Here is a 9,715-nt window from a genome sequence, read left to right as displayed (position 1 = left end):
AGAATAATTCACAATATACATACAACAGACCGGGTAAATATTGTTGAAATAATTCCATGGGAAGAAAATTTGACTAGAACTCTGATAATTTAGCTTCAGCAACGGGACAAGAATCAAACTTATTAAAAACAGAATTAAAAGTATTCGTTTTTGCTATGTCTGCATAATGAATAATAACCAATATGTACTTGCATTTGGTTTAATTATGTAATTGATAACAACTTTGATGTGCCTATGTAAATAATACATAATAAATAATATATTCAAACCTTTTACACAAATCCCTCCATCTATTAGTGAATATGAAATTTCACTTGGTATTTAAGTCAGCCGCGAACCGACTCACACAGCGGGATATTTGTGAAACAAAACACAGTTAATCACAAGTCATCGTCAGGATTTGTTACATAATCTGTCTAAAAAATAGCTTTGCACTTACTAGCAGTTTTGTCTGGTTTATTTTAATACAAAGTCACTCGATAGTGATAAAAATAAAATATTCTATATTCTATTCAATGTTTTTTAAATTTTGAGACTTTGACGTTTATCGTGTATCAAAGTGATTGGGGCAGAATAACGAGATAAGAAAATTATTTAATAATATGTAGTAGTTTATGAGCAAAATGGCCTTATATAAATAACCCCTGTGTACAATGAAACACATTATTTATTCTTATAAAAGGACAACGGTAAAGCTGCTAGCCCTGACCACGATAAGTGACGCAAATACACATTTCCTAAAATTATGAGTTCGCAAAAGTTCAAAGTAACCGCCTTTCAATACAAAGAACTCTGTTAAAACAATAAACATGTTTATACTATTTTAACTGATAAAATGGATAATTACCGTTGTGTTACTCTCAAGTTGATGTCCGAAAGAAATACTTTATTCCTAACAAAAGTTTATAGTTTTCAGAGCGCGGCTATATTATATTATATGTAGTAAATCGCATGTATACTAATAATATTTTTTTAAGTAAGAGTACGTATATTTTAATGCAGCAAAATCAAAATTATTATAAGAGTTTTCCTAATTGGAACGAAGTTCCTTATCGCGCGTTGTGAAAGGGGGCTAGACGGAATAAATTCTTACGAAAAGTTGTCTCGACACTTTTTTGCTATTTGCTATTGTAATACACCGATTCTCGTCCGATCACCGAAGTTAAGCAACGTCGGGCGAGGTCAGTACTTGGATGGGTGACCGCCTGAGAACACCTCGTAATGTTGGCTTTTTTTTCGTCGTAAGATTGGTGTCGAGAAAATCTATCATACTGTTATGATACCAATTAACATATAAATTAATCGAAAGGAATTTCGTTCCATCCGGGTGTCCCTTGACACCTCTAAAGTTTTTATTATTGTGGTACAGCCAATATATCTTTAAGGTATACGACATTTTCAAAGTATAAAATAGACTTGGCTTTCATATGTAACAATTCAACAAACAAATGTGGTAAAAGTTTCGTTTTGCATAAAAGGTTAGTTTTGTTAAACGCGTGACTCATACAGATGTTCTGTAGATACAGAAGTCCTCAACAGGATATTAGTCACAACGATAGATAGTGTTATCAAACTTTCCCGAAATGCATTATTGTTCGAAATATAAAAGCGGTACGAGTACGATAACAGTCAACCATGCTACTGATTGCTATGTATTTTTCCTTACTACGATATATGCAATTAATATTATTGACGACTCATTGGTCTAGTGGTTAGTACACCTGACTGCGAATCCATGGGTCCCGTGTTCGATCCCCGGCTGAGGCGAACATCGATGTGATGAGCATTTGGTGTTGTTCTTAGGTCTTGGGTGTTTAAATATGTATTTATATGTATATCTATCTATAATATGTATGTATATCCGTTGCCTAGCACCCATAACACAAGCTTCACCAGCTTAGCATGGGACTAGGTCAATTGGTGTGAATTGTCATTTAAAAAAAAAAATTATTTATGGTAAATATTCTATTTCCTTGATATACATATTTCTTGCAATACTTATCAAAAAGCAAACACAAAGTTCCGGTGTAAAGTATGACGTCTAACTTATTCGTTTAGGGTAAGGGAGCGTTCATGTATTACGTCACGCAATTTTTGGAGATTATTAGCGCCTGTAGCCTCGAGCGTGACTCCTAGATATTTGACGGACTTTTTCCACGAGATGGCTTGCCCGTATAGGGTTACTTCTTTTTTGAGTCAGGGATGTCGCCGGTGAACAGCGTGAACAGGAGGGGCGCGAGAACCGAGCATAGAGGGATTCCGGCCTTCGCTATGCCAAAGAAGAGCGCACACGTGACTCTCGGTTTCAGGGAGGAAAATTATGAGCTCCGTGATCATATGGACTCGATGAACGCACGAGAGGGCCGGCCTGAAGCCAAACTGCTCGTCGGTAATGAGCCTCTTATCTAAGGAGAAGGCTAGGAGGCGCTTTTTGACTACTCATCCAGTTTGCTCAGCGTATTGAGAAGGCTGACACTGGTACTGGGCGGTAACTGGTGGGATTGAAAATGGCCACTAGTAAGTATAACAGATAGGGCGGAGTATAGAAGGCGACTTCACTACTCAGTTTTATATTTTAGTCAATCGTACCTGCCATCTGTCTGCCATTATCTATCATCTTAATCGAATATTACTATTCCGGGGTTAGAACTCAGGTCCAAAGTCTAGAAACGAGAATCTTTGTTACATTTTAAAAACCTAAAGAATGATTACATAAGTTTTTTTGGTGTATAGCCAGCACGGTGACTTTTCATTACAAAATTTTCAAGCGTAAGAAAGTAGTTGTTAATAAGGCACGTACTTAATAATTAATACTAATTCACAGTTGCATAACCTTACCATTGCTAGTTTGCTTTTTTATTTAGTTTACAACTAACAATTTTATTGATTTAGCAAGTGAAATTCTTGTGTAAGCAAATTAAAAGGAATGACGCGGCTTTTAAAGACAAAAAACAACAGTACCTATCGTATATTAAAATTAATTTAATTTGTTTGATAACTATTTTCGACCTTTAAATTACCCACTGCAGATTATATACATATACGAGTACAAGAAAATATTTGGATTGTAGTTACAAAAGAAAGATAAAATCTTATACATGTATAATAATTAATAAGAACATCTTTTTACTGACCATTACTACTTAGAAAACAAAGAATAATTACAAATATATATTGAAAAAAAAACACTAACTTTTTTTTTATTATTCTTTAGCATCTAAGTTTGTGGTTGTCTTTTAACATAAACCCATTTTTAACAATTCTTTTTTTTTTCGTGGGGAAATGCGTTACGCATACCCTCCCGCGGCATGGTTGACCTGGTGGGGAAGGGTTATGTGGGACTCGCTGTTGTGCATACCCACTAAAACCCCACGGCGCCACCAGCAATCGCCCGGGGCAGGACACGGTAACAGCGTAGCCTTGTCCGCATCCAGCCACGCGATCAGCCGTTAGTATCACGGTCCTCTACGGCCACGAATGATGTGGAATGGTCCTTGGCACAGCAAGGGCCTTTCACATCGGCCAATTCATCCTGTTTTATAGAGCTGGATTTTTTTTTAACCATTCTGTTTTATCCCGGGATAACCTGCTTCGTATCTTTGGGAAACCATCCTCCTATCCTTTACTCAACGCCCTCTCCTCCTTTTGCCTCATTAAGGATATACTTCTGTTCTATTATTATATAAATATATTATTCCTTCGTTATTGCATTTTGGTGGCTTGTTTTCTCACTTGTTTAGGTGCAAAGATAAACATAATTTCAAATTGTTTTAAGTAATTTCTATTTTCTAATTTAGCTGCGTTAGAATGTGGTGTAATACGATACTTTGGTTTCCAATGAAATGAGAATTGAATCCGATGCATTCTGTGTAATCGTAATGCTTTCTGCAAAATCGAATGTCACATTCAATGCCCTATTTATTGGAGAAATCGAGAAGTTTTAAACATTCATTGAATTTAACTTTTCGCACTTTAAATGCGAAAATTGGATATGTAATTCGATGACATCGCACATTAACGGAGATCAAAATTAACTTAATAACTGAATTTGCAATTGTTTTTGCAATTAACGCGAGCCCCAAATGCCGTTTAAAAACACGTTATACGTGTCAATTATTAATATTCTGTGATATGATATTCAGAAGGGAGGGCAAAACTTGCTGAGTTTCTTGCCCGTTCTTCTCAGAACAAGGCCTCCTGGTAGTTTTGCGATTTGTGTGGCGTAGTCCTGCTCTTTCGTGAAATTTGTAAACGTTGTTGACATTCATAAGCATGCTCTAAGAAGCATCTAAATTGAATAAACGTATTTTGATTGATTGATTGATTGAGACAAAAGCAAAGTTTTTGACATAAATTTATGAAATTTGGGGATGAATGACGTTTTTATCACAGGAATTAAAAAGCTTTCACAACGCTTCATGAACGGCCTATTTTGAATACTACTAGGTGACCGGGCTCGTTTTGCCATGTATATCATTAATAATAAAAAAATAGGGGTTGATCGTAGAGGGGTGAAAGTTAGGGGTTGTATGTATTTTTTAATGCTATATCATAAAAAAAAAAAAATTTATCGAAAAATTAAAAAATAATAATTTAGGGGTGGACTACTCTAAGAAACATAGATGTCCGATCCTTAGACATACCCAATATGCACACAAAATTTCATGAGAATCGGTCGAGCCGTTTCGGAGGAGTTTGACTACAAAAACCGCGATACGAGAATTTTATATATTAGATTATAACCGTATTTGTGAAAATTCTATCGGCTGACGGTTTTTATTGCAAAAACACATGTTAAAAACAGTATCCTATTTATAGAACTGTAAAAGGTTCCACGAAACCAAATCTGCCTACCGAAGTGCTTGCGTTCGTAATTTTACAGTTTGACTCATAAAAAGGTGGATGTCGCGGGTGGTCTCTTATTGTAGGCTCACATACAAATCAGATTAAGCATCTATTGTTTAAAACACAAACAACACATGGTAACATTTTAATAATTTATGCGCTTCGATGCCGTGCTTAAAATACGAAGGTCCTATGTTCGATTCCCAATGAAATATAAATTAATATTTTGATCTTTCTAACGATTATAAACACTGGAAAAGGTATTCACCTCCTCATTCCTTTGTCGGACTTTTTCCTTTTTTTTCAGGATCTTTTAATGAGAGTCTGAAGAAATAATAAGAGAGATTTATCAAAATTTTATAAGCTATAGATGGTACATTGAGTTCAGTGCATGTTGAAGGGTTATTTACAGGAATTTTAGATTATAGTTTACTCACAATCAGTCATATCAAAGATATTTGGTGAAAGATTCTGAAAGACACCTCAACATCAAAGGCCTATCATCCTACACATCCGTCATGCAACAAGGAAATACAGAGGGAAACCAAACGCAAACACGTGGCAGGTCAGAGAGTTCATATTTAGTAAACAGTAATTAAACAAATGAATGCGTTCCAATTGCTTTGCATTACGAATTTAGAAACCGCGTTGCTCAAAAGTTTTTACGAGATACAGAAATGCAAAAGGCATTATTTTTTTTTTTTGATTGGACAATTCACACCAAAGTCAAAGTCAAATCATTTATTTCAATTAGACCATCTAAAATGGCGCTTTTGAACGTCAAAAAAAAATATATAAAGAAGATTCTAGTCGCCCCTTCCAAAAGGTAGTTTCGTGTGGAGAAGAATGGGCAAGAAACTCCACACTTACTCTTTTAAAATAGGTTTACAATATTTTGTTACATTTGTTAAATAATTATATGTGAAGACAATGTACTCTTAGAATAAACTACTATACTAAAAAAGTTAGTATACATGTTCCTCACATATTTACAAATATCGAAACCGTAGAATATTAACATTAAAGAGTAATAAAAATATTAAAAAAACACAACAAAACAGTGTGTAAGATACAAAAAAAAATTAATTACATTTGTAGCATTTATAAATTTAAAAAAAATAATAATAATAACAAAAATATAAACACCAATTGACCTAGTCCCATCCCAGCTGGTGAAGCTTGTGTTATGGGTACTAGGCAACGGATATACATACATATATATATAACACCCAAGACCTAAGCACAACACCAAATGCTCATCACATCGATGTTTGTCTCAGCCGGGGATCAAACCCGGGACCCATGGATTCGCTGTCAGGGGTACTAACCACTGGACCAATGAGCCGTCATATATAAATAGTAATATATTTTAAATAGTACTCGTATACCACACTCCACGCCTATTGTTTAAAAAATACGGTACATTTTCAGTACACTCAAGAAACTAAGAGTGCATCTGGCATTTTGAATCCATTACAACTGACAGACGGCGACTTCTAAGCAGCTGAACAGGTAATCTTAACCGCTATGAGCAACGTTTTACTATGAAATACGACAGCTAAATACTTACCGGGGAAATCGATCGTAATCAAAACATTTAATGTTTCCATTTCCACGAATAGGAATCAACATAGATCTGACATGAGTTCTTTTAATTGATACGTAATTTTATTACTTTGTTTACTGATTACACAGCGTAGGTATAACTATTTAAACTTCACTTAAATAAAACTTACTAAATTCTTGTCATCTCTTCATACCGTAAAATTTTGCATTAATTATTATTCATTAATATAGTTTGAGGTAAATTTGACAATACGATGCGCAGTAGTCGTTATTTCTATTATTATTTAGTTAAAATCTAGCCAAGTTATTATAAACCTAATACCAAATTGTTTTCGCTAATCTTAAGGATTATTTTTGTTATTTCGAGGGCGGAAAACGTAGAGCGCGAGACAGAGAAAGTAGAGACCAATTGTACGTACATTTGGCATAGATTAAATCTTATTAGTCTTTTGTCGTTAAATTGTTGAAAAATACTAATAATAATGTGTGGGTATTGAAATAGATATAATTTTGACATTTTAGAATAATATTTGAGATAGATGACGGCGTGTTGATACCATCACGTTATCTGATCAAACAATGAGAGAATTGTTTAACTTAGATTTTGAAAAATATTTGTACAATCAGTTTTGCTCTTCCGGAATATATACCACTGTTATCTGTGTCTTTATCTACCCTTTTATTCTAAACCCTTTCAATTTAGGAAAACATTACCAATATTTGATTTCACGTCTCTTACGCAACTTTAATGTTAAAAGCATTAAACTATATTACATAAGTGCCGCATTTTAAGGCGTTTGTGTTAAGGAAACTTGATTTGATTAATGCTATTGTGATATTAGAATTGAAAAGAAAAAGAGTATAAAAATGCAAGATCAATTTAAGTTTGAGCACATGGGCCTAATAAAATCAATACAATATTAAAATAAGCATACCATAGATCCAATCAAATGGTAATTATTTACCGATCTTTTGATCGACAATGCCGCCTTCTTGAATAGCGTGAGCATAGGCATTTTCACTTTAGTTCATTTATTAAAATGGAACTTTCAAATAATATCAATAATATTTTAACTGCTTATAATTAAATAGACAATACAGAACTACCATAGCTATTAAACTACTGTTTATAATTACTGTAATCGAGCCGCGTCGACTATAATCGTAAATAAAACTTTCAAACAATATGGCTTATTTATCTAGGCGATCTATATAGCGTATAAATACAAGAAAAATTGAGGTTGTCATGAACAAACCGATAACGGTATTGCTTAGAATATAATTAATATTGCGAGGACGCCGACAGATGTCTAATTAAATGCTCACTGTTCAGATATTGTGACAGCCGATACGCTGAGAATAATGAGTTAGCCTACCGAGTGAAAGCTTTCTGAGCTTTGATCAAGAGTACTAAGTTATTTTGATGTGGTATAGAATAAAGCTTAATCGCGATATTATTGAGAAGCCGACTCAGGTATGTCTCTGTTAACGTAAAATTGTAAACACCGTTAGATTGTAATCTATCTCGCGAGATTATAAACTGTCGAAAGATTGTGAACCTCAACGTACTGCTTACAATTTAACGTATTATTATTCGGTAGATTATACTACACTAACTTAGTTATCATTCAAACTTCTTTGGTCAATTACAGATTAATTTTACTTCCCAACAATTTCATATAACTACCGAATAATAATACGTTAATTTGTAAGCAGTTCGTTGAGGTTCACAATCTTTCGACAGTTTATAATCTCGCGAGATAGATTACAATCTAACGGTTTTTACAATTTTACGGTGACATCTCCATGCCTTGTTGAGATCTTTACTATAAACCATAATATATGCATTATGCATAGAGCTTGACGTGTTTGACTCTGGAATATGATTTCCTAGGTGAATAGAATTTTTTAGCTGGCGTGATCGACATGTTTATTAGCTATGAATATCTGTTCAGGCGTTTCAAATTTACCGGCTTTTTGTTAGCGGCAAAAATTAATTTTTAAACTTAATTTTGACCTATTGTTGTACACCCAAGTATACTGTTACCACTGAGACACTCAACACAGCCACGAAGATTGTATATACTTAAAAACTTTAAATTTATAAATACATATATGCATATATATATTGTATAAGGAATAACAAAGTTCCAATATTTGGATTTGTCATGACCGGCGAACGTTTGGCTAATATCCAAGTCGATGCAAAATAATGAACAATATACCGTCTCCATTATATCCCCGCTGAATCTGATATCGTAAAACAAATTTCGCTACCGTATAGCACCGAGTATACGTTAACATAGACAATCGGGAAACAGTGGAACCAGTAACTGTTTTCTAATAAAGATTCACTTTCTCGCGTTATGAAATCTCTGCTTTACCAGCTTTATGTGAAAGTTTTACAATTGTTCGGCAAGGGTTTTCAACGCACTAAATATACCAGGGTTGCCTGGAAGAGATTGCATAGTAATAAGACCGCCCGTTACACTATGTAGCTGAAAATTCGTTTAATAATACGCTGGTGACATTTAAGGAAGATTGCGTTAGTAAAGACATTAAAAAAAGAACATAAAAACATACATTTAAAAAAAGATAATAGAGGAGAGAGTAATATCTTTTATTAACCCTTTTTAATGTTTCTGTCTGTATGTACAGACTAAGCTCCAAAACTACTAAAAGCATCACTAACAAGTTAAAAATTTCCCGCGAAACATAAGAAAAAAGTCTAATCCAGTAACTTTAGTTAACTTAAGTTTTAATTAAGGAGGCGTAATTTAAGTGCTTGTGTTATCATTAAATAAAATACCATGTACTGATAAAAAAGAAAGAAGATCATAATAATTTTATCACGTGCAATAAAAAGTCGATTTTGCCTTTCACAAGTACAAAACATCATTCAGAAAGAATTAATTATGTCCCGTTGAAATGGTTAGTTCATAAACGGTCACAAGCTTTTGCGACGTACCTGTGGCTATTCAATTTTAACTCTAATATAAAATTAGTTTACGAAATGCTAAAGGAATATTTACTTGCTTACTTTCATTCACGTTTTTTTAATCTTATCTTATATTATTGTAGATTTGATATCAATAAATTAGTAGGTTATTTTTATTCCAATTTGTTCGTAGTAGAAATTAATAAACATTATAACTACGTAACATTTGTAAAATAAAATTTGTAAAATACTAAAATTTCTTATAATCTTTGTCAGCGCCATCTCTTCGAATTTGCGCAAACCGCTTCATGGTGTATAAAGATTACAGGGTACAGCTGCTCTGTTAGTTTACAAAACATCAAAAAT

Source organism: Pieris napi, chromosome 1 (genome assembly GCF_905475465.1).
Source record: "Pieris napi chromosome 1, ilPieNapi1.2, whole genome shotgun sequence".
NCBI classification, from domain to species: Eukaryota; Metazoa; Arthropoda; class Insecta; order Lepidoptera; family Pieridae; genus Pieris; species Pieris napi.
Note: the sequence above shows the minus strand (reverse complement) of the source record.